The sequence below is a fragment of the Pongo pygmaeus genome, chromosome 1, assembly GCF_028885625.2.
Source record: "Pongo pygmaeus isolate AG05252 chromosome 1, NHGRI_mPonPyg2-v2.0_pri, whole genome shotgun sequence".
NCBI classification, from domain to species: domain Eukaryota; kingdom Metazoa; phylum Chordata; class Mammalia; order Primates; family Hominidae; genus Pongo; species Pongo pygmaeus.
In genome coordinates, this window is record NC_072373.2 from 71854547 (window position 1) to 71879520 (window position 24974).

General features: G+C 42.2%; 1 pseudogene; it reads left to right on the top strand.

The window, feature by feature from the left end:
- The first annotated feature begins 2121 nt into the window (after positions 1 to 2121).
- Positions 2122 to 24471, top strand: LOC134737748 (quinone oxidoreductase-like protein 2; annotated as a pseudogene).
- The last annotated feature ends 503 nt before the right edge of the window (positions 24472 to 24974 follow it).

Sequence of the window (24974 nt, forward strand, 5' to 3'; positions counted from 1 at the left end):
CAGGCTGTGAGCTCCTGGCCTCAAGCAATCCACCTCCCCCAGCCTCTCAAAGTGCTGAGATTACAGGTGTGAGCCACTGCGCCCAGTTGCTCACTGTTATTTGGCAACCAGAATGTTCACTTTGACGATAACATTAGTATTTCTCCATTATTCCCGGTTTGATTTTATATGCCTAATGATTAACAGTTCACAAAGTGCTTTCTTGTCTTATTGGAAACACAAGTTTTTTCATTTTCTCAGCTTCTAGTCATTGTTCTAGTCTTCCTCTTGTGGGAAGGGGGAGAGGACTAAAATGACTTCTCAAATTCCTTGTGAGTGCTATTAAAATAACAGTAAGCTCTGTTGTATATCCAAGGTGAGGACCTTGCTCTTGGACTCCTTTTCCCCAGAGCCTTTAGGCTATAATCTCAGAAGTTCATTCCTACTTCATTTTTGCTCTCCATTTTCCCTTTATTCCATTCCTGATCATGCCTTCCAGGTCATGCTCTATCTGTGAATTCTGTTTCTGTCAAAAAATAGAATTTAGCAACTTAGGGATTATTCTGCCCAATGTGTTCATTTTACAGAGGAGTTCACTGAGGCAGAGAGCCAACAAGTGTCAATGTTAAACCCACAAACAAGTGGGAGAGCTGGGCTTGAACCTGAGACTACTCTTCTGCCAGATGTCTTTTAAAGACATCAAGCTGTCTTTAAAAGTTACCTGTCAAACGAAATATTCTCTCCAACATAATGTGTGCTTCTCTTATATAGCTAGCCTATAAATATTTGGTTATTGTTGCAATAGAGATCTACCCAATTTTATAATATTTCACAGATTATATTGTATATTTTCAATTCTTCCAGAGTGTGCTTATTCACCTAGTGTGAATGGTCTGTGTTGGTCTTCGAATCAACAATCATTTATTGAGCATCTACTATGTGCCAAGCATAATACTGGCATTGGGGACATGAGAACCAATGCCCTTCCACTCTCCCCGTGGTGGGTTTTGGTCTGATTTTAACTGGAAGTATTATTTGGATTTGTGTAGGCTCATTCAACATTGGATCATTAGTAACTCTTTAGATTTAGTGTAAATGGTCCTGTAAATGTGAGAAAATTAGTAACAAGAATTGAACTCTAACAAGGTGTTCAAATGCTGACTTTAAAGCCTTTACCTAGGCAGGCGTGGTGGCTCACACTTGTAATCCTAGCACTTTGGAAGGCTGAGGCGGGCAGGGCGCTCGAGGCCAGGAGTTCGAGACCAGCCTGGGCAAAATGGTGAAACCCCCGTCTCTAAAAAAATACAAAAATTAGCCAGATATGGTGGTGCACAACTATAGCACCAGCTACATGGGAGGCTGAGGCGGGAGGATGGTTTGACCCTAAGTGGTGGAGGTTGCAGTGAGCCGAAATAGTGCCACTACACTCCAGCCTTGGTGACAGAGCAGGACCCTGTCTCAAAAATAAATAAATACATAAATAAAGCCTTTACCTGTGCATTTAGGATTTTTTGCACTGCAGAGGACCCAAGAACGTTTATCTATGTATCATCTGTCTGTCTGTCCATCTATCTAATCTAAAGAGAAGGTCTCACTCTGTCACTCAGGGTGGTGTGATCATAGTTCACCGCAGCCTCCAACTCCTGTGCTCAAGCGACCCTCCCGCCTCAGCCTCCCGAGTAGCTGAGACCACAGATACTGGCCACCACCCGCCTTGGCCTCCAAAAGTGCTGGGATTACAGGCGTGAACCACCCAGCCAAGAACCACTATTTAAATGTCGCCAAGTGTGGTTTAAAAAGTCTCCCAATTTTGAGGGGGGCAAGGGTTGGAAAACTATTGGGTACTATGTTCAGCACCGAAGTGACGAGATGATTCGTACCCTGAACCTTAGCATCACGCAATATACCCAGGTCACATCTGCACATATAGCCCCTGAATCTAAAATAAAAGTTGAAACTATAAAAAAAAAAAAGTCTCCCAAATTTGTTACAATAATGCCAAAGAAGGTTAATCTCGGGTAGTCTAATTCCGTTTCCTGGTGTTTTCCTTTATTCTTTTTTTCTTCCAGCCGGCTCCACCTCCAGAGAGGCCCAACAGGGGGCTCGCGCGGTCGTTTGGGCTCGGCGGCCGTAGAAGCCGGGCGCACTGGGCCGGAGCTGCCCCGCCGGGGTTGGGTCGTGGCTGCCAGGGCGCGTCGCCAGGAGGCCTCGCGGGCCGCCCTTCCGCTCTCCCGGGGCTGGGCGGCGCTGTCCGGCTCTTCCTGCCGCGCTCTGGCCACTCCCCTTCGCCCCTCGCTCTGCATGGCCTTGGCGGCGGTGCTCTGCGGGCAGTGCCTCCCTCGGGCGTGGGTCTGCAGGTGCAACCCCGACTCCTCCCTGAGCCCCGCAAGGCAGTCCCGGGGTGCTCCCGGCGGGGCTGTCCGACTGACCCTACCCTTGTTCTGTGTTGCAGGAGAGCCGGACAGGGCAGCGGCCGGCACTACCGCGCCGCGATTTGCGCAGAGCTGAAGAAGCCCCTGACCGTTGAAGAGGTGGCCCCCTCCCCGTCGGGCCTCACGAGGTAGGGGGCTAGCTTATCCCCTTCTACCCTTCCCTTCTCCCCGCCACCACACACTCCCCGCAGGCTTCCTTCTTGAATCAAGTTCCCAGTTCCCAAGCGAGGGGGCGACCTCGTCCTGGGAGGGCGACCTCGACTGGAGGGCAACTTCGTCCTGGGCTAGGTAGGGGGTTGAAGCCCTTTCCAAGGTCTAAAGTGCTAAAGGAAGATTGTTCCCGCAAAACACGCCTATAGGCCACTTTTTCAATGCTCAGAGCTGTTGCCTTAGAAACAGAGAATTCTGATTTGCACACAACTTTGTATGTGCAAGTTATTGGTTTAACACAGGTACATGGACCTCATCCTTTGCTTCCTTCCACCTCAGCGCCGGAATTGAATTATTCGGCCTCTGCCTCCCTGAAACCAGCCCGGTAACCTCCGTGTTTCCGTGTGAACATACGCCTCTGGTATTTTGCGGAGATTTGGGATGGGGTTCGTTTAGGGATGTGGGCAGCTGGTCCACTGAAATGTGGACATCACTTTGGCCCTGCCTATTGACCACTCTGGTAACACAGTGTCATCTGGTGTGGAGATGAGAACCTCAGACAGCGTGAAGCAGGCAGTGGGCCTCAGTGTTGGAGACCGCCAGGGAGAGGGAGAAAGGCAGCTATAGCCCCAAAGTGTTACCAGCATGGAGCCTGTTAACTAACATGGCTAACACGGATTATTTGAATAAGCACATGATGGCAGCCAATCTACTTCCTGGGATTCACATGCTGAACGACATTCATCCTCAAATCATACTTAAATCTAGGTGGAGTGGCTGGAGAACACATGTGTGCCCTGTGCATGCTTGTCAATAACTGATGTGTCCTGCATGCACGGAATGTGTCCAGGCTGAGGGCTAGGCTCCTTTGTTCCGTTATTTGTCCTAGACATTGCATTGTAAGGAATTAGCCCATGAGAGCTGTGACTATGTTTGTTTTACTCACTACTAAATCCCTTAAGTCTAAAATGGTTCCTGGCATGTGGCAGAAGCTTAAAAAATTGTTGAATGAATGAATTTTGTAGATAAAAATGTCTTCTCACCAATATGGCCACCTCTGTACAAACAAATCAATATCATCCCTTTGGTGTCTCAGCTTTCATTTCTTCCAGTAATTCCAACCCCTGTTGGGATGTGTTGGTTTATGACAGTGGTTGTCTAGCACAGCGGTCCGCAACCTTTTTGGCACCAGGGACCAGTTCTGTGGAAGACAGTTTTTCCATGGACTGATGGCGGTTGGAGGGGATGGTTTTGGAATGAAACTGTTCCATCTCAGATCCTCAGGCATTAGATTCTCATAAGGAGTGTGCAACCTAGATCCCTTGCCTGTGTAGTTCACAATAGGGTTTGCACCTTTATGAGAATCTGATGCTACCACTGATCTGATGGGAGGCAGAGCTGGGCGGTATGCTTGCTTTGTCTGCTCACCTCTTGCTGTGCAGCTGGATTCCTGACAGCCTACCGGTCTGTGGCCCCGGGGTTGGGAACCCCTGGTCTTGGGGCTTGTTAAAACAGAATGCTAGGCTTTGTCTTCGGAGTTTCTGATTCAGTAGGTCTGGGATGGGGCTTGATAATTTGAATTTCTTTTTTTTTTTTTTTTTTTTGAGATAAGGTCTCACTCTGTCACTCAGGCTGGAGTGCAGTGGCACGATCATGGCTCACTGCAACCTTGACCTCCCAGGCTCAAGCAGTTCTACCACCCCAGTCTCCCAAGTAGCTGAGACCACAGGCACATGCCACCATTCCTGGCTAGTTTTTTAATTTTTATTTTTGTAGAGATGGTTGCCCAGGCTAGTCTCGAACGCCTGGGCTCAAGTGATTCTCCTGCTTTGGCCTCCTGAAGTGCTGGGATTACAGGCATGAGCCATTGTGCCTGGCCTGTGCCAGGTGATACTGATGCTAGTGGTTGGGGCCACATTTTGAGAACCATGGGCTTACAAGGCCTGGAGAAACTACTGGCTACACTGCTGTAGGTCTGCCTCAGCTATGGCACTATCACAAAACATAGAGGCTGGGGATCTGGGACTAGGGTAAAGGATTCCAGATTCCCCAAACAGTTGATCATTTTACCCTTCTGTTTAAAACTCATTAATGACTTCCCATTGTTCCTAGTATGAAAATTAAGATCCTCAGTAAGGAGGCCGGATGTGGTGGCTCACGCCTGTAATCCCAGCACTTTGGGAGGCTGAGGCAGGTGGATCACGAGGTCAGGAGTTCGAGACCAGCCTGGCTAATATGGTGAAACCCTGTCTCTACTAAAAATACAAAAAAAATTAGCTGGGCGTGGTGGTGCATGTCTGTAATCCCAGCTATTTGGGAGGCTGAGGCAGGAGAATTGCTTGAATCGGGGAGGCAGAGGTTGCAGTGAGCCGAGATGATGCCACTGCACTCCACCCCAGGCAACAGTGTGAGAGTCTGTCTCAAAACAAACAAACAAACAAAAAATCCTCAGTAAGGCTTCAAAGTCTCTTATGTGCCCACTGTAGTGTCTTTGTACATGACATTGCTTTTGTCTGTGCCAAGCCTTTTGCCTCCTATTTTGAATAGTTAACTCTTAGTTGTTAGTTCAAAGTGTTGCTTACTTAGGAATGCTTTTCCTGACTTCCCTAAGTGGTCAAATCCCTCCATTATGTGCTTTCATAGCACCATATATTTTTTATGATTAACGCTTGGTACTGGAGTTATAACTTAATATAGGTAACTTCATTATTATCTGGTTAATATCTGTTTTCCCTCCTATACTTTAGCTTCATGAAGGCAGAGGCCTTGCCCATGAGTGTGTGCCGGCTCTTACTTTAGTATCTGGCATGTCGTTGTCATTCAGTAACTATTTTGATATGATTGAATGAACATTGTCTCCGTGGATGTGTACTGTTCTTCTTTGCTGCTCTATTTCTTTTGTAGGTCAGAGTTGATGTCCATTTCTGTGGAGTTAACTTTGGTGATATTTTGATCTGCCGTGGTCAATATCAGGAAAGGCCCCATCTTCCCTTCACACCTGGTGAGTATGGGGAGACCAAGTGACTGCTTCAGGAAAAAAAGATACAGGGAGTTTTCAGAATCATGCCCTTGGGCTCAGGCAGTGCTCTGTCGGTGTCTGCCTGCCGTCAGTGATGGTTCAGTTAGATGTGTCCATCTCACTGTGTATTGGGATCACTAGATTGTGAGCCCCATGAGGGCAAAGTCTATGCCTGTCTTCATCAACATTATATCCCCCAGCTTAGCATTGTATGTGGCTCTTAGTAGGTGCTCAATAAATACTCTAAAAATGAAGAAATGAACAAATGAATTTTCACCAGAATTATCATTGGTCCTAGTCATTCATTCCCTTTCCTTGCTTGATATTGCCCCGATTTTGTTTCTTAGCCGAAGGATCACAGACATCTGTTTGCAGCTAAAACTTTCAGCCTCACAGACACATTCCCAATAAAGCCTAATGCCAAGCCGGGCGTAGTGGCTCACGCCTGTAATCCTAGCAATTTATGAGGCCGAGGCGGGCGGATTGCCTGAGCCCAGGAGTTCAAGACCAGCCTGGGCAACAATGGTGAAACCCTGTCTCTACCAAAATACTAAAATTAGCTACGCGTGGCGGTGTGCGCCTGTAGTCCCAGCTACTCGGGGGGCTGAGGCAGGAGAATTGCTTGAACCTAGAAGGCGGAGGTTGCAGTGAGCCAAGATCATGACACTGCACTCCAGCCTGGGCAACGGAGCGAGACTCCGTCTCAAAAACAAAACAAACAAAGAAACAAACAAAAAAACCTAATGCCAAAGGATCAGAGAGAAGAAAAGTGTGGATTTCTTAGCAGCCCTCTGTCTGATTTTTGTTCCCAATCTACTTCTAGATCCTGAACCTGTGGACAAGTGACTGATTTTTGTTGTTGAAATTTATTTAAAGGGATATAAGTATAGCTTAGCGTGTATATAGTACATGTACATTTTATACAGATATATATTATGAAAGATAGAGTGATTGCAAATAGTTACCGTGTTTTGGTTTCAGAGTGTTTGATTGTATCTTGACAGTTAGAACCATTTCCTTCTGTTTATATTTGCTGAAATACTGGTTGGGGGGAAGACGTCATACTCAATTGAGTTATTCCCCTGGCAGCTCAAGTAGGAAACATGATCATTAATTCAGAAATTTCAGAGGTGAAAGAGGAAAGGGCAGACAGCACCAGTTCATCCAGTTGAGCCAAGTACTGTCTGAATAAACAGTTCATGTCCTTGAGGGCCCTATAGTCCAGCAGAAGAGACTTGAAAACAGATAAATAAATAGGATGAACATTGTCATTGGGGTGCTATAGAAGGTCCTAGTGATTAGGGTCAAAAGTACCTGTGTACCTGTGATTCTCTGTGCTTTTGCACATTCTTGAAATTTTCATTTGTGTCATGGTAAGATTGGGACTGCTATAGCTTCCCAGGTTGTGATCGTGAAATCTTATGTTGACTTTCCTGTGCGTTGAGTATAACACCTTACCTCTGTACCTGCATATGGAGAGGAGGAGGGGCACCTAAATCCTCAGCTCCGAAAGCTGTTGGAATAGCCTGTCGATCAGTGTTTTCTCATCTCCATGGTGTTGTGTTTTACAGATAACCTAATCTTTAAACAATGTTTTTAGGAATGGAGTTTTCTGGGACAGTATTGGAGACAGGCACAGACGTCAGCACAGTTAAAGAGGTAAATTAGTTGGAGTCTAGGGAATCAATGTATATGTAGCTATGAAAAATGTGCTAACTTCATTTGTAGCCAAAGCGTCTTACTTCTACTGGCTTTTGCCTGCAGACACCAAAGGGAAACCTAACTAGAAAGGTAAGAAACAAAATTCTTTCTGGGGAAAGGAAGTAATTGGAAGTTCCTGGCTGCTTTAAACTTTTTATTATGAATAAAAGGCGGCACCTCAGTCTTTAACCAAGAGGACAGAGAATTTGAGCCTCTTGTGAAATTAAGACTGGGCTTCTAATTCAAGTCAACCTTTCCCTTACTCTATCTCATCATCTCAAATGTGCTCACTCAAATTGGCTTCACAACCTGGTGGTGGTATTGAGAGAGTTATTATTTTATTTACTAAACATTAACTCTGAATAATTAAGACCAACCTGTGTCTTATGGAGTCAGAGATGTGCATTTTTTTTTTCTTTTTTGATTAACTCAGGAAAAGGAATGCAAGGTCATACATTTGCACATATCCTTAATTGTATGTTTCCTTTAGGGAGATAGAGTTATTGGCATAAGAAACTTTAGTTGTATGGCTGAAGAATGCGTCACTGACCTGAAGGTATGTATCTGTACCACTCAAGATTAATGGTTGAAGATGTTTTTTTCTCCTTTGTTTTTCTTTAATTTCCACCTATCCCTCATTCCTGTCTTCCCCTCTCCCTCTTTTTCTTTGTATTTATTTGGTCATGTCTTGTTTCTCTGCTAAGCACTTCATTTTTTCAAATGTTAAACTCTTTCTCTTCATTAATGTGACAACACTTTACACAGAGCTTTGTTTGCGTTGTTTTAATAACAACATTTTGTTTTCTGAGTCCTTGAGCTGGTTCATTTGGACTAGGTAGTTTTAGTAGAAAAACTGGTTTTGGGCATTTAGCTGGATGTAATGGGCTTCTCCCGGACACAAAGCTTATGAAAGAGATAGCCCTGGGAATGGAGCCAGCCAGGGTAGTCTAGCATGGTTGTGCAGGGTGTGAATGGTGCCCCCTGGTGGTGGACAGTACACAATTGTCTCCACTAGCTTTACTGAGGTAAAACTGACATACCATTCACCCATCACAGTACAGTGATCTGTGTTCCATTCTCTACCTGTTGGCTCCTTCCTGAGCCAGATGCTAGCCTTGGGGTTTTGAAGTCTGCTGCATTCAAGTTCTGAAATCTGCTACAGCTTGCTTAGTTTTGACTTCCACTGGGCTTGGTTATGGGCAAGTGTTTCCCTTTGCAAATCAGTCACTGAATCAAATCCTAATATTTACTGAGCAGCCTTTATGACTAGGTACATACACTCAATCTGTAAGTCACTGTTACCTCTTTTTTAGGACCCGTGGCAGATTCCAGAAAAGGTCTTCCTATAAGAAGCTGCTGTCCTCCTTATAACTTACGGCACTGCGATTTTTGCTCTTGAGCATCAGGCCCGTACCCAGCCTGAGTAAGGACTGTGTAGATGACAGAAGGCTAGAAAGTACCCTTCTCTTGATATCAGAAGTGTCCAGCAAGGCCGTGCCCCACCTCTTCCCTTCACTTCCCTTCCTTTTGGCTGAGGAAAGGCCAAAGGGAGGTAGCCACTTGAGATTGGGGTTTTTTGACTGTGAGGACATCCCTTTGTCTGAGAGGAGATGATAGACTGTGAACTTGGTCATTGTGAATTGGAGAAATACCTCTCTCAAATATGACCGCCCTGGAGATCTCATAAAAAATATTAAAGTGTAGATAGTTGGTTTATTTAAACCCATTTCACTCTGAGTTTATTAGAGGCCCATGGTATTTTTTTTCTGTGAGGCCTTGTTGAGTGTGCCAGATGGGACATTTCAGAAGAAAAGGTGCTGAAGTTTGACTCTTTACCTGGAGCGTACATACTGCTTCTTGATCTTTTCAGAGAGCTGAGACTCAGAATTGCTTCAGAGAGGTGGGTTTAGTTGAGCAGTGGCCATTACATGCTCATCACCTTGTAACATTGGGCAGTATCTAATATGAGAAGGATTTTAAGATAGAATTTCTGAAGAATAAATTGGAGTGGTAGCTCAAAGGAAGGGTTGCCACTGATATGAGGGAGAGCCTACCTAGAGAGATTCAGGAATATTTTTCCTGGGAGGTCTTCAAAACTGAACCAAATTAGCACTAATCTAGAAGTCACATCTGTAAGCTTACAGGGTGGAGAACAGATGTATATGAAGGTTTGAATGAAACGACCTCTAACATTCTTGCTTTAAAATGTTCTGTTTCTAAAATATTTGTGAAATCATATTACTGGTTGACTTTTGAAGGTTTCTGAAGTGTAATTCATCTTTCTTTGGCACAGAGAAGTAGTTTTAGTGATGGCAGCAGCTGGAGCCACAGGCCTTGCAGTGACATGGCAACGAATGTTCTTCAGGCCAAGGTATTTGTATGTTAGAGTCACTATTTAAAAAAATCATAACTCCAGTTTTCAAACATATATTTATTCAAACAATATATTCATTCATTGATTAAAAATCATGTGCAAGGCACTGGGGATATAAAGTAACCCAGAGCAGGGTCTTGCCATCTATTCGCTTATAGACTAGGGAGGGGGCCTAGAAGCAAATCACTCATCCTTCCAGCTGCTAGACCCTGGCAAGGTCTGACCCACTTCATGCCTTCTGCACACGCTCTTTTCTCTACCTGTAATTCTCAGAGCTGTTGTTCAGATTTAAACTCAAATGTCACTTTTTCAGAGAAGTATTCTCTGTCCCTCAGTCTAGGTGAGGCCCCTCTCCCTCCTCTGTATATGTAATTTTATAACACCCTCTACTTCTCTTTCATAATACATAGCTCAGAGTGTGGTTACTTGTGTCATTATCGGGTTATTGTCTCCCTCTTACTGGACTGTAATCCCCATAAAGGTAGTGACAGTGTCTCTTTGGTTCATCCCTGTAGTCCTGCACCTAGCATGGTACCTAGAACATAGTAGGCCCTCAAGAACTATTTCTTAAATTAATGAATGAATGAATAAAATAATGAAAATAGACTTAGGTCTCTTCGGAAGTGTCTTTCTGAGGCTGTGAGTGTTGGAAAGGGGGGATTTCTTGGAGAAGGTGGACATTTAAGCTGACTTTTAAAGAATTGGTAGCAGTTGAATAGAGGAAGAAGGGAAGTGAAGGCCATATCGGTGGTGGGAGGACTTATTAGAAGATAGAGAACTAGGAACTAGCATGGTGCATTCAGAGAATTGCAAATAGTATCTCTGGAGCCAGGGACCTGGGGGGAAATGGTGGAAGGTGGCTCTAGAGAGGAGGGCAGAGATAAGATCACGAGGGGCCTTGTGTGGAGCTGAAGAATTTGAACATTTATTGGAAGCTCTTGAGAGCAGTTGAGGATTTAAAGTAGGGAAGTGACATGATATTTTTGCATTTGGAAAAGTTCACTCTGGTAGCCATGGGGATGAGGGATAGGGGAAAGGTCAAGGGTAGTCTGGGAGCAATAGGACAGGCTCTTGGAGCAATCTGAGCCAGGATTAGGATAGGCTACCTGAACCAAGGCAGTGAAAACAATGCATTGAGAGATACTGAAGTGGAAAAAAAATAGATAATTTGGTACCTGGAGAGCATCCTGCTCTAGTCTAAAGAACAAGGGCTTTAAAGTTAGCCTGACGTAGGTTCAAATTCCAGCTTTGCCTCCAGCTTAATATCGTCAGTTTTCTCACTTGTAAAAGAATGCTCTCTCCATGGAGTTGTTGTGGGAATATTGAGATTACACGTGCAGTGCCTATTAGAGGGCGGGGCATGTCAGTAAGAATCTCTTTAAAAAGAATCCTGTTATTATTAGACATTGAGTGGGAAGGAGCAAACTAAGTTAACTCGTGGAGTTGCCATCTTATTGAGATTGAGAACACAGGAAGGAATAGTGAGTTGGGTTTTGGCTGTGTTGAATGTGAGGTTCCTGTGGAGCATGCAGTTGGATAGCCAGAGGGAAGCTGGGTATATAGGTTTGGAGATAGTTGGATTGGTCTGGAATTCCTTTAGGGGACATCTCTCCTTTCTCCTATAACTTCCATTTGGGAAGGACATGTGAGTTCTGAAAGTAATCATAGATACCAGGAGGCTCCTCAAGTGATATGAACACATTTCATGTTAACAGGATGGGCTTTTAGCTCCTGTCTGGGGGAGAGACTATAATTGGTTTTATTGTCTAGAGCTATTGGTTATTTAACATTTCGAGGAAGATAAAATTGTACAAATTGTTTTAAATAGTTATAAATTGTTATAAGTAGTAGAGAGAAAAGCTCACTTTAATTAATATATTAAAATTAACCTAAGCTGTATTTTCTTGAACCGCAATAATGGTTTTAAGCAAAAGTAAACAAAAATATAAGTGTTACCATGCCACCTACTTGGAACAGGTCATTTTGATTACACCTTGAATCCACAGCATTTCATGTTGCTTCCAAAGTGCCTCCGCGGCAATCATCTTACCCTTGATCCTCACAAAGCCCCTGGGATATGGGTAGTGTAAGTGTTTATTATCCCTATTTCACAGATGAAGAAAGTGAGGCACCAAGAGAGAAAATGGTTCACTGCAGGTCCCATGGAGACCTAGTGAGAATCTTGGGATTCAATTCAGGTGCCTGACCCTAGAGCAGTGTCTGCCCACTCTGGCACTGTGTGCTAATAGCCCTCAGTGAACTGCAACTATTTCAGGGTTCCACCAGGGAATATTTGAGGGAAGCATTCAGTTTCAAATAGTTTTGAGTAAGTTTGGAATCTTTTAAGGGCACCAGTGTTCTTGGAGTATTTCATTGCAAATTCACTTTGAGACTAAAGTGCTTGGGCTGGTGGGTGCTGCCCCATGTTGAAGCACGTCTAGGCAATGCTGGAGTGTTTGCAGCTTTTCTGGAGACTTCCAAACCCCAGACTTCCCCACAGTATGGCTCACCACCATCTATGCTATCTCTTTCGAGCCTTGGGTATGGCTTTCTCCTAGGGTGATGGAGTGGAAAAGCATGGGCTTTGGAGTAACGCAGCAGTGGGCTTGAGTAATTGTTCTAACACCTGCAACCTGGATGACCCTGGTTGATTGCTTTACCTCTCTGAGTCTATGTCTCTGTCTGGAAACTGGGAGTAATTATATCTCCTCAATAATGTTCTTATGAGGTTCAAATAGAATAAATGATTGCGTGGTGTAACAATGGCTTCAGTTTATCTAACACTTTGTTTTCCAAATGCTTTGTATACAGTGTCCCATTTAATTCTTTTTCCTTTATTTCTCTTGAGCTTGTGCCTAGAGATAATTTTTTTTTTTTTTTAAACGGAGTCTTACTCTGTCGCCCAGGCTGGAGTGCAGTGGTAAGATCTCAGCTCGCTGCAACCTCTGCCTCCCAGGTTCAAGCAATTATTCTGCCTCAGCCTCCTGAGTAGCTAGGACTACAGACACACGCCACCATGCCCAGCTAATTTTTGTATTTTTAGTAGAGATGGGGTTTCACGATATTGGCCAGGCTGGTCTCGAACTCCTGACCTTGTGATCCGCCCACCTTGGCCTCCCAAAGTGCTGAGATTGCAGGCATGAGCCACCGCGCCCAGCCCCTGATTTTTTTTTTTTTTTTTTTTGAGACGAAGTCTTGCTCTGTCGCCCAGGCTGGAGTGCAGTGGCTCATGTTGGCTCACTGCAGCCTCCACTTCCCAGGTTCAAGCGACTCTCCTGCTTCAGCCTCCCGAGTAGCTGGGACTACAGGCATGTGCCACCATACCCAGCTAATTTTTGTATTTTTAGTAGAGATGGGGGATTCACCATATTGGCCAGGCTGGTCTTGAACTCCCAACCTTGTGATCTGCCCACCTGGGCCTCCCAAAGTGCTGGGATTACAGGCGTGAGCCACCGTGCCTGGCCTCCGATAATTTTTTAAATGTCTTACTTTACTGATGAGGTAACTGAAATCTTGAGAAGCTGGCAGGCAGTATGGAGGTTAAATGCATGGACTCTGGAGGTGAATTACCTGGGTTTGGACCCCAATGCTGTCTCCCATTTGCTGTGTGACCTTCCTTGGGCAACAAGTTACTTAACTTCTTCTGCCTCAATTTCTTCATCTATAAAACAAGGATAATAATACTGTATATTTCATTGGGCTATTACAATTAAATGAGTTATTTATATACGGTAAAATGTTTAGAATGTTAACAGGCAAATAGTAACAAAATGTTGTTTTGTTACTAAGTATTTTGCCTAGGTCAACATAGCTAGTGAGTGGCAAAGCCAGAATTTGGACTAAGGTCTCTCTAACCTCAAGATCTTTCTATTGAATCATGTTTTACCCTCTAGGAAGTCTTTCCTGATCCTCTGGATTTAGATTGGGTACCTCTTGTTTACATTTCTGGACCTCTGTTTATTTTCCCCATCACTCTGCTGTATCTTGCTTTCTTGGCTCTAAAGGATCCATCTTGTGTCCTTACTGCTTGATTTATAGTAGATGCTCAATAAATGGTGGTTTTCATTTGAATTTGAGAAGACTTTCTGAATGTCTCTTGAACCACCTTCTAGCTATCCTTGTTAGGGTTCCAGGATTCCTAGAAATGTGGACCTCATGGCTAGTAGGGCATGGAGGGGCCAGTGGGATGGTCTGTGTGTTGGGCTTGATGTGTGGGCTCAAGGCCAATGCCAGGGCAGCAAGATCACAATGATTTCCTTGAGTAGCACCCTTTGGCTGGAGATGGGATAGGTGGGGTGCCCCTTTCTTGGGACATGTTCTGGATAATCAGATATCTTGTGTTCTTGATGCAGGTAATATAGCTGCTGCTGGAAGTGACGAGAAGTGCAAGCCGGTGATGCAGAGGGGTGCGCAGTCCAGCATGAACTACAGTCAGGGCAGCCTGAAGGATGCAGTGAGGAAGCCGGTGGGCGAGGGCGGGGTGAATGTGGCCATCGACATGGTGGGAGGAGACATCTGCCTAGAGGCTCTCGCAGGTGCATGGGGTCGTCTGTCTAGAGTGGGCTAGAGCTGAAACCTTTCCTGATCTCTGCCTTCCTTCTGGCCTTGCATCTCTCTCATCTTTGCTGTTCACTTCTCCTGTAGGCATCAGCATCAACGAGAACAGCGAGTGGGTGGGTGAAAAGGAATAGAAGCAGAGAAAATCAGGAAATGCTTATATATAGCAAAAACAAAATACCCATCTGGAAAATATCCAAAAAATGACTGCAGGCTCTCTTAGTTGGCAATGCCAAATGCTTTAGAAATTATTCATGTGTTAAATTCAGCTATGCCAGTTGTCACTAACTACTTTATATCCATGTCTGTGGGGAATTCTTGCAGAGGGTATCGTTCAGCTATTAGAGTTACTGGGGTGGCAGTTCCCCTTTTCCCAGTTCATTGTGGACCAAACTACAGGCTCTTCTGATCTTACTGCTTTCTGAAGCAGCCAGCCACGTAGATAATTCCTTGACTTGTTTTATTTAAAAAATATCACTGGAGATTTAGTAGGAGTGTTGTATCACACCAATTCTCATTCTGTTTTCAACCAAGGATTCTGGAGTACTCCGATAGCGTTGGTTTCATTTCTCATGTCATCCTGGCAAGCATAATTTTGTAGTTTATCTCAGTTTCAGGTAGAAGACGCAGAAGCAGAGAGAGCAGCCTACCCACAAAAGGGGTCCAGCTGGTTCTCTAGCCTCTGAGCTGAGTAGCAGGCAGTCTATATGTTTGCTCATCTCTGCACTGTGCCTGGTGCTGTGCTTAGAGGAGAAGCAAAGGAAGGAGTATGTAGTCCAAGTGGAAAGCCAGGATAGACAGCTGGTAAAACTCACTCATCTCTTGCCTTCCTTCTTGCCTTCTGGATAATTGTGTTTCAGCAATAGCTTCTCATTTCCCTTCTAAAGAAGAAAAGCAAAAAGCAAAAGCCAAACAAATATACACATATTTTATATCAAAGATGTTTGCAAAAGTTGTTTCTGTAACTCATTGCTTAGCAATGGTACTGTAGGGGAATTTTCATACTGGGCTGCAGAATACTTATGAATTTTTGTAGATTATTTAAAATTCTCTAAAGAGGCACATGTGTTAAAGGAATCCTAAAGTAAATCTTTGTATAAAGCAAATGGTCCTTCCCTCATTAAAGTGTATGTCTTCTTATTCCTGCTTCCTAAGTTCATAATCTTCAAACTGAGTTGTTTCAGTACAACCTATGGAATGACATTGCCCAATTTTCTTCCACAAAGTGGTTGAGGTAGTTAAATAGATAGTCTTGATTCTTCTTTTTTTTTTTTTTTCTGAGATAGGGTCTCACTCCGTTGCACAGGCTGGAGCACAGTGGTGCAATCATGGCTCCATGGCTCACTACAGCCTTGATCTCCTGGGCTCAAGCAGTCCTCCTGCCTCAACCTCCTGAGTAGCTGGGTGTATTAGTCTGTTCTTACACTACTAATAAAGACATACCTGAGAATGGGTAATTTATAAAGGAAAAAGGTTTAATTGACTCACTGTTCAGCATGGCTGGGGAGACCTCAGGAAACTCACAATCATGGTGGAAGGGGAAGCAAACATGTTCTTCTTCACGTGGCAGCAGCAAGGAGAAGTGCTGGGGAAAGCCCCTTATAAAACCATCAGATCTTTTGAGAACCTACTCACTATCATGAGAACAGCATGAAGGTAACTGCCCCCTTGATTAAATTACCTCCCACTGGGTCCCTCCCACGACACGTGAGGATTATGGGAACTACAATTCAATATGAGATTTGGATGGGGACACAGCCAAACCATATCACTGGGACTACAGGCATGTGCCACAATGCCTGGCTAATTTTTTTTTTTTTTGAGATGGAGTCTCGCTCTGTCTCCCAGGCTTAAGTGCAGTGGCACTATCTCTGCTCACTGCAAGCTCCACCTCCCGAGTTCATGCCATTCTCCTGCCTCAGCCTCCTGAGTAGCTGGGACTACAGGCGCCCACCACCACGCCCAACTAATTTTTTGTATTTTTAGTAGAGATGGGGTTTCATCGTGTTCTGGCTGATATTTTTATATGTTGTAGAGACAAGGTCTCACTATGTTGCCCAGGCTGGTCTTGACCTCCTGGGCTCAAGTGATCTTCTTGCCTTGCCATCTGAAGGTGCTTGGATTATAGGTTTAAGCCACTGCACCTGGCTCAACAGCCTGGATTCTAAAGTGGGCCCCCTTATAAAATTGTCTAATTCCTTTGGTTCCCTAATACTTTGCTTATGGTGTGTATATATATATATATATATATATATATATATGTGTTTTTTTTTTTTTTTTTTTTTTTACTGAGAAGCCCAATGTAATAAATGATGGCTCATTCTGCCAGTTTGCAAGATCAAGAGGAGTGCCCAGCTGTGGATTTAATACATGTTAGTTTTTTTAATGTTGGTAAAATATACTATAACCTAATATTTATCATTTTAATGATTTGTAAGTGTGCAATTCACTGGCATTAAATACAGTCATAATGTTGCATAATCATCTCCAACAAAAGCTCTGTACTTGTTAAATATTAACTGCCTCTTTTCCCTTCCCCAACCCCTGGTAACCTCTGTCCTACTTTCTGTCTCTGTGAATGAATGTACATTGCTCTTTTTTTCATTTTACTTTTTTTTATTGTGGTAAAAAACAGATAACATAAAGTTTACCATCTTAACCATTTTCAAGTATACAGTTCAGTAGTGTTAATTACATTCACATTGTTATGTGACAGATCTCAAGAACTTTTTCATCTTGTAAACCTGCAACTCTATAGCCATTAAACAACAACTCTCCTTTCCTCCCTTTCCCTAGCCCTTGGTAACCACCATTCACTTTCTGTTTCTACGAATTTGACTACTTTAGATATCTCATATAAGTGGAATCATACAGTATTTGTCTTTTTGTGTTTGGCTTATTTCACTTAGCATAATGTTCTCAAGGATCATCCATGTTATCGCATGTGACGGGATTTCCTTCCTTTTTAAGGCAGAATAGTATGTCATTATATGTATATATCACATTTTGTTTATCATTTGTCTGTTGGTGGACACTTGGGTTGCTTCTACCTCTTGGCTATTGTGAATAGTGCTGCTGTGAATATGGCTGTGCAAATATCTCTTTGAGACCTTGCTTTCAATTCTTTTAGATATATATCAGAAGTGGAATTGCTGAACCTATTTGTAATTTTTTGAGGAACCTTCATACTGTTTTCTATAGTAGTTGCACTATTTTATAACCCCACCAACAGTGCACAGGGGCTTAAATTTCTTCACATTCTCGCCATTTGTCACTTGTTATTTTATGAGACTAGCCTTCCTAATGGGTGTGAGTGTATGTTTTTTAAATTTCTTTTTCTTCTTCTCTTTCTCCTCAGCCTGGCATGGGAGGGCAGGATTGTGGTGGTGGGATTTGCTGGAGGAAACATTGCTTCTGTACCAGCCAACCTTCTGCTCCTGAAGAATATCTCTGCTATGGGCCTGTACTGTGGTCAACACAAAGAAATGAACTTTCCTGTCTTCTCCAAGAGCCTATCTTCAGTGCTTCAGTACTGCCAGCAAGGGTGCATCCAGCCATATGTTGGAATGGTTTTCAAGCTGGATGAGGTGAGACGCACTTAAGGGATGTGATGCAGATGAGGCCAGGAAATAATTTGTGCAAGCTACTGGGCATTTTATCTCTGGATGCTATCAATCCTCTTTTTATAAAAGGAAAAGATGAAAATGCAACATAGAATAGTGGGATTGCACAGGTGTCAGGGTCACAGGATTTTTCCCAGCCTTCTGGGTTGTATGGCTGTAGACTCAGGGCTAATGTGAATCTGAATCCGTGAAGGCCACGTGAAGCCGAAATTTGAGGGCTCTTTGTGCATCACTGTTCCCGCAAATAGAGGAAAGTTACGGTTCTTTAGAAAATGATTTACACGTGTTGTTATGAACTTTGAACTGTACAACATACAAGCCTAAGAAGAAAGTGCTTGGCGTGACCTTTGGTTTTAAAATATAGATGCTTTAAAGCACAACCAGATGATCTAAGCTGGGGTTCTGTGAGGAGAACACTAAATAATGCCTGGCATCATAAGTCTATAATTCATCCATTAGTCACTGTAGTTAATTTTGTTGGCTATTCACTCCCTTTTTTCATTCCCCCCAGTCTCATTAATGTGGCTTAAACTTCCTCCGAAGTGTAATTGTGAGCATGCATATGCAATATAGTTGTAAATGTGAATCTGTTAGGCATTCACTGTGAAATCTTTATTATTTTTTTGACTTAATTTATTTTAATGTTCAAAAAACTGTCTTGGTAACTCTTGTCAGCCATAGATGGAGGTGATATTTTGTTCAAATGCAGATTAGTGGAGCCCAAGCTGTCGATGCCAGACTTCATTGCTAACCAGCCTTCCATGGTTGTTTCTTTCTGTGAGGAGACCCATTCTTTTCAAACATGGCTTATTTTCCTTATCTTTTTAATATGTAAGTCAGGAAGATGGTGTTCAATGGTGAAGAGAACCTGACTGGCCAGTAGAAAACTGGTTGGATGCCAGTCACAGCTTCATGCCTCCAGCCATGCCATTTTGTGGAAATCCCCTTGCTTTTCTGACTTCAGCGTCTGCCTCTCTAAATAAGCAGGAGGATGTGATGAGTGGTTTTTAGACTGTGCTGCAGGAGCCACAGCAGGGATGTGGGGCTAGGGCAGCAGCCATAGATGTCAGCTGCCTGGGCTGTGGGACCCCATCGCTGCTGGGGTTTGAGTAGCTGCACATTTTAACTACTTTTTTCAAACTTTTAAGCAAAGGTCTTGTGGCTTTAAAACTTGAAAACCCCAAGTTCTGGGTCCCATTCCACCCTGTGGTGTTTATCATGTGACTTCTAACCTGAGGCTATACCTGTTGATAAGGGATAAGGACAAGTAGGCATACAGAAGTGGAAGCAAGTGTCTGTTTGAACTGTCTCTTCTCTCTCAAGGTCTTTTAGGTGCCATTTAGGCAGGAACGAAAGCCAGAGGTGGATTATTGTTTTAATTATCCCCGTTGAAGTTCTCTCTCCTCTGTAAACATAATTGACTATGTAATTACTAACCACCTGTCAGCTTCCATTTGCCCTTCTCCTTTCCAGTGAGGTCTCTGCATGTGGGATTTATAGAGTTGTTCTCACTCTGCTGCCCTTGGTGTAATCGGGTGGCTCTTTAGGCCATGCTCCCTCACACATTTCAAGCATCTCATTAATATACCATCCATTTACCATGTCTTCTTTTTCTGTTTCTTTCAATATGCAAACCATTTAGAGGATTCATAATAGGAATGACAGCTCATATACATTAGGTGCTTACCGTGGGTCAAGAACTATGCTAAACACTTTACATGCATTATCTCCTTTAACCTTCACAACAACCCTTTGAGGTAAGCCAACTTTATTATATTTTACAGATGAAAGAATCAGGACTTATAGAGGCTAGGAGCCTTGTCCAGTGATAGGTAGGAAGTAAATCTAGTCTTGGTCCATCTGATGCCAGAATCTGGGCTTCTTATGACTGTCAAACTCTCTCCTCAAACAAGCCAAGAAGTCACTTCTGAGAAGCCTTATTCTATAGGATGCAGTTTATCTATTTATCATAGAATTATCTGTGTGAAAGAGATTATTTTAACTATGTTATAGTTATACTCTTATATTTTCCTGAGCAGTACCAGAATTTATATATTTTGTTCTTTTGTTCTTTTGAAAATGAAGACGGTTAAATGAATATATAGTTAATTTCACTGAACTTTAAAGCCTGGGTAAGAAAAATATTAAATGAGTAAATCAGTAAACGTGTAAATTAGTTAACATACTGGAAAAAGTTATTTATCAGGACCTGTTTGGGTTTGGAAAATGACCACTGTACTGTGTATAGAGAAAATACAAACTAAAATGCACTAGTATTTCTGACTGGCTTGTTTTTCTCCTGAATATGTGTACTTGCCGATTTAACCTTGATAGTTGATGCTAATGTGACCACAAACTTTGCACCATAGATTTTTGAGTTGGCACAGGGTGTGAACTTCCACAGGACTCTGCTTCTCCTTTATTTACTTGTGATTACTTCTTTAATGCCTGTCCTTCCCATAGAGCATAAACTCTGTGCAAGCAGGGCCATGTGCTGTCTGCACCTCTATATCTCCAGCTTCTGGCAGGTGCTCACATACCTGTTGAATGACTGTGTGTGTGGGGCTCTGGGCTCAGACCAACAGCATTCAGACGCTGGCTGTGGGCAAATTACACATCTTTGTGCCTTAGTTTTCTCATCTGTAGCAGGGGCAGTAATATACCCTGCATCCTAGGGTGATTATGAGGGTTAAATAACATAATACATGTAAAAGCACATAATTAATATAGTAACTTTTTAAAAGCATAATATATTTCCATGATAAAATATGGAGTTGAGCTTTTTCAGTTCCCCTCAACTGTAACACTTTTGCTTTGATGTCTCAGAGGGAAGGATTATAAGACAGTCTTTAGATTTTGAATTCTACCTAGAATTTATTATTTTCTGAAGGATTATATCTATGCTGTGGTGGGTGGATCATTAATTGGTTCTGTGATCTGTCCAGAGGAGGGCATTATTTTGATGTGCAGTGTCTGTTTTCTGTAGGGAGCTGTCTCTGAACGTGTCAGCTTGACACGGTATTTAACCTCACAGATCTGAACTTATTTATTATTTAAAGGTCAAGTGAGATCATCATATGAACAGATGGATAGAAATTGTTAATGGATAGAAATTGCTTGAAATTTTCTTAGTGTATCTGTGGCATATTCTTAAAAATGAAACTACTCTTTTAGTTTAGAAGGTCTATTAATTATAGCCCATTGTTCTAGACCCAGTTTGTGGAATTCCTCTTATCTGCTGGCCCCACCTGCCCCAGGCCTTGGCCACTTGTCATGCTTTTCCAGCGATACCTCCTATAGCTCATCCTACAATGCATACAGCCCAGACCACTATCTCCAGGATGCATCTCCTAACATCATTGATTGCCTTGTGCTTTCCTGGGTTGGGAGCTGATCCTAGAGGCAAGGCCACCATTGTGTTCATCATACAGGAGCTTCTGCAGCTCTGGTATAGAGGTTTGATCCAAATGGACCTGTTGAAGCTTCTGGCTTCCCCAGAAACTGTATGCAGGGTCTGGGCAATGCAGTCCAGAAGTATGGATATTTTACTCCATTGGGCAAGCTTTTCATTGGGAGGAATGAAAGGAGATAAATTGTTTGCCTTTTCTCCTCCGTGTTGACTGTTTCATATGGCTGCTTTATTTATTTATTTATTTATTTAAGATGGAGTTTCATTCTTGTTGCTCAGGCTGGAGTGCAGTGGCATGATCTCGGTCACTGCAACCTCTGCCTCCCAGGTTCAAGTGATTCTCCTGCCTCAGCCTCCCGAGTAGCTGGAATTATAGGCGCGTGCCACCACTCATGGCTAATTTTGTATTTTTAGTAGAGATGGGGTTTCACTATTTTGGTCAGGCTGGTCTCAAACTCCTGACCTCAGGTGATCCACCCGCCTCAGCCTCCCAAAGTGCTGGGACTATAGGTGTGAGCCACTCCGCCCAGCGTTATTTATTTATTTATTTATTTATTTATTTTACAACCATTGCCACTATCCAGTGGCTTCTCTATAGAGGTCCCGTGTGAACAACAGCCAACTACATGTCCCCCTGAAGCCAATTCAACAACCAATTCAACATCAGTAACACAGTGCCCTGTAGTTTCTCTCCTTCTTTCCTTGGTTTGTTTTACTTTTTCTGTTACCCTTGCCTCCCTGAGATTGCAACCCTCTGATGCATTAGGGCATAACTTTTGATTAGGTTCTATTTTCTAAGGGCTCATGCTGATGCTTAACTTCAAAAATTTATTTATTTTTATGTTTAGTACCACATTGTCTGACTTTTTTTTTAAAAAAAGTTGTTTGTTGAGATATAATTTACATATAATAAAATTCACCCTTTTTAGGTGTATAGTTCTCTGAGTTTTGACAAACCTATACAGCACGTAGCTACCCCACCAAGATATAAGAACATTTCCGTCACCCCCAAAAGTTCCCTTTTGTGCCTTGTAATCAGTCTCCTTTTCCTGCTCCATGGCTACTGGTAGTCACTGACCTGTTTTCTTCCCATTTAATTTTTCCTTTTCCTGAGTGTCATGTAAATGAAATCATTCAGTATGTAGCCTTTTGAGTCTGATTTCTTTCTCTTTGTGTAATGCTTCTGAGGTGCACCATGTTGCTGCATGTGTCGGTAGTCCATTCCTTTTTATTGCTGAGTAGTATTTCATTGTATGGATGTACCACAGTTTTTTTCATTCACCAGTATGCAGATATTTGATTATTTTCAGTTTTTTGGTGATTGTGAATATATCTTCTATAAACATTCATGACAGGTATAGACATATGGTTTTATATATTTTAGGACTGAGATTTCTGGGTTATATGCTAGATGTATGTTTAACTTAAGACAATTTATACAGATGTGTAATTGGTTTTACTTTTCTCCTCATTCTCCATTGTTGCCTAGATAACATCATGAAGCAAGAATGATATAAGGCAAGGATTGAATTGTAGCTGCTACCGAATGATAACTTTAAAATAAATCCATGCAGAATTCTGAAAAGAACAGATGTTGATACCCCTTCAAAAAGAGGCAACTTCGATTATATCAGCAGCTGTTTCTCTATGCCTCAGTTATTCAGAAACAATTCTGTTTCAGTTTCTGTGTCCTATGATTTTGAAGAGAAGGCTGTTGTTACTACATTCCTATCAAAGCCCATATCACACAGATTTTCCATTTCTTTGGCTGTGTTCTGGATTAGAAACTGGTGGTCTGGCATACAAATGTGCCCAAAGTTGAGCTCTCCATTTTAACACTTTGGGACTTTGCTTGTACTGGTTTGCTAATACATGTTTAGCTTTTAATAAATCGACAAACTGTTTTCCAAAGTGCTTGTGCCATTTTGCATTCCCTGTGTATGAGAGTTCCAGTTGCTCTGCATCTGCCAAAACTTAGTCTTGTCAGTTGTTTCCTTGAATGTTAGCCATTTCGTTAGGTTTGTAGTGGTATCTAACATTTAGATAAACTTAGATCAATGATGTGATGAATATAATTCACCTATGACAACGTCCTGCTAACCAAAAGTTTTTACCTTTTAGAAACTACCCCAATTCTGTAGGCCAGGGTTGAACCTCCTTAAAGCGTAAGTCTTACAGGGCCTGTAAAACAATAGCACAATGAAAAAAACAGTATCTAGGTAACAACTGATATGATGAATAGAACAGTACCTCACATCTCAATATTAACATTGAATGTAAATGGCCTAAATGCTTTACTTAAAAGATACAGAATGGCAGAATGAATAAAGAACCACCAACCAAATATTTGCTATCTTCAAGAGACTCATCTAACACAAAAGGACTCGTGTAAATTCAAGGTAAAGGGGTGGAAAAAGATGTTCCACACAAATAGAAACCAAAAGCAAGCAGGAGTAGCTGTTCTTACAGACAAAACAGACTTTAAAGCAGCAACAGTTAAAAAAAATACAAAGAAGGACATTATGTAATGATAAAAGGATCAGTCCAACAATAAGATATTATAATCCTACATTTATATGAATCTAACACTGGAGCTTCCAGAGTTATAAAGCAATTACTACTAGACCTAAGAAATGAGATAGTGACACAATAATAGTGGGAGACTTCAATACTTCACTGACAGCACTAGACAGATCATCAAGACAGAAAGTCAACAAAGAAACAATGGACTTAAATTATACCCTAGAACAATTGGACTTAACAGATACTTACAGAAATTCTTCCCAGCAACTGTAGTATTCTATATTCTTCTCATCAGCACATGGAACATTCTCCAAGATAGACCTTATGAAGACCACAAAACAAGTCTCAATAAATTTAAGAAAATCAAAATTATATCAAGTATCTTCTTAGACCACAGTGGAATAAAACTGGAAATCAATTCCAGAAAGTACCCTCAAAACTATACAAATACATGGAAATTAAATAATCTGCTCTTGAATGATTTTTGGGTTAACAATGAAGTCAAGATGGAAGTTTAAAAATTCTTTGAAATGAATGATAATAGTGACACAACTTATCAAAACCTCTGGGATACAGCAAAAGTAGTGCTATGAGGAAAGTTCATAGCATTAAATGCCTACATCAAAAAGCATGAAAGAGCACAAATTGACAACCTAATGTCACACCTCAAGGAACTAGAGAAACAAGAACAAACTAAACCAAAACCCAGAAGAAGAAAAGAAATAACAAAGATTAGAGCAGAGCCAAATGAAATTGAAACAACAACAATAACAACAAAATACAAAAGACAAATGAAGCAAAAGCTGGTTCTTTGAAAAGATAAACAAAGTTGATAGACCATTAGTGAGATTAACCAAGGAAAGAAGAGAGAAAATCCAAATAAGCTCAATTAGAAATGAAACTGGAGATATTACAAATGATACCACATAAATACAAAAGATCATTCAAGGCTACTACCAACACCTTTACGAGTACAAACTAGAAAATCTAGAGGAAATAGATAAATTCCTAGAAACATACAACCCTCCTAGATTAAATCAGGAAGAAATAGAAACCATGAACAGACCAATAACAAGCAGAGAGATTGAATCAGTAATAAAAAAAATTAGCAACAACAAAAAAAGGTCCAGGACCAGATAGATTCACAGCTGAATTCTACCAGACATTCAAAGAAGGATTGGTACCAATCCCACTGAAACCATTCCAA